This window comes from Propithecus coquereli, unplaced genomic scaffold, assembly GCF_000956105.1.
Source record: "Propithecus coquereli isolate 6110/MARCELLA unplaced genomic scaffold, Pcoq_1.0 Scaffold643, whole genome shotgun sequence".
Classification (NCBI taxonomy): Eukaryota; Metazoa; Chordata; class Mammalia; order Primates; family Indriidae; genus Propithecus; species Propithecus coquereli.
Genome location: NW_012152430.1, coordinates 572,754 through 573,125, shown reverse-complemented (window position 1 = coordinate 573,125; position 372 = coordinate 572,754). Strand labels below are relative to the sequence as shown.

The following is a 372-nucleotide window of genomic DNA, read 5'->3' as shown; positions in this document are numbered from 1 at the left end:
TTCAGTCTTCTACATGTGGCTATCCAGTTTTCTCAGAACCATTTATTGAATAAGGATTCTTTTCTCCGATGTATGTTTTTGTCTGCTTTGTCAAAGATTAGGTGGCTATATGAGGACGGTTTTATATATGCGTTCTCAGTTCTGTTCCGCTGGTCAATGACTCTATTTCTGTGGCAGTACCAAGCTGTTTTGATTACTACAGCCTTATACTAAAGTTTGAACTCTGGTAAGTTGATACCTCCCATTTTGTTTTTATTGCCTAGTATTGTTTTTGCTATGCGGGGTCTTCTCTGGTTCCATACAAAGCATACAATCAATTTTTCGACATCTGTGAAGAATGATGTTGGTATTTTAATAGGGATTGCATTGAAT

At 36.8% G+C, this 372-nt stretch overlaps 1 protein-coding gene across 2 annotated transcripts in view; it reads left to right on the top strand.

Moving 5' to 3' along the window:
* GABRA3 (gamma-aminobutyric acid (GABA) A receptor, alpha 3) overlaps positions 1-372 on the top strand; it is a 270,276-nt gene that overhangs the window by 127,573 nt on the left and 142,331 nt on the right. The window lies entirely within an intron of this gene.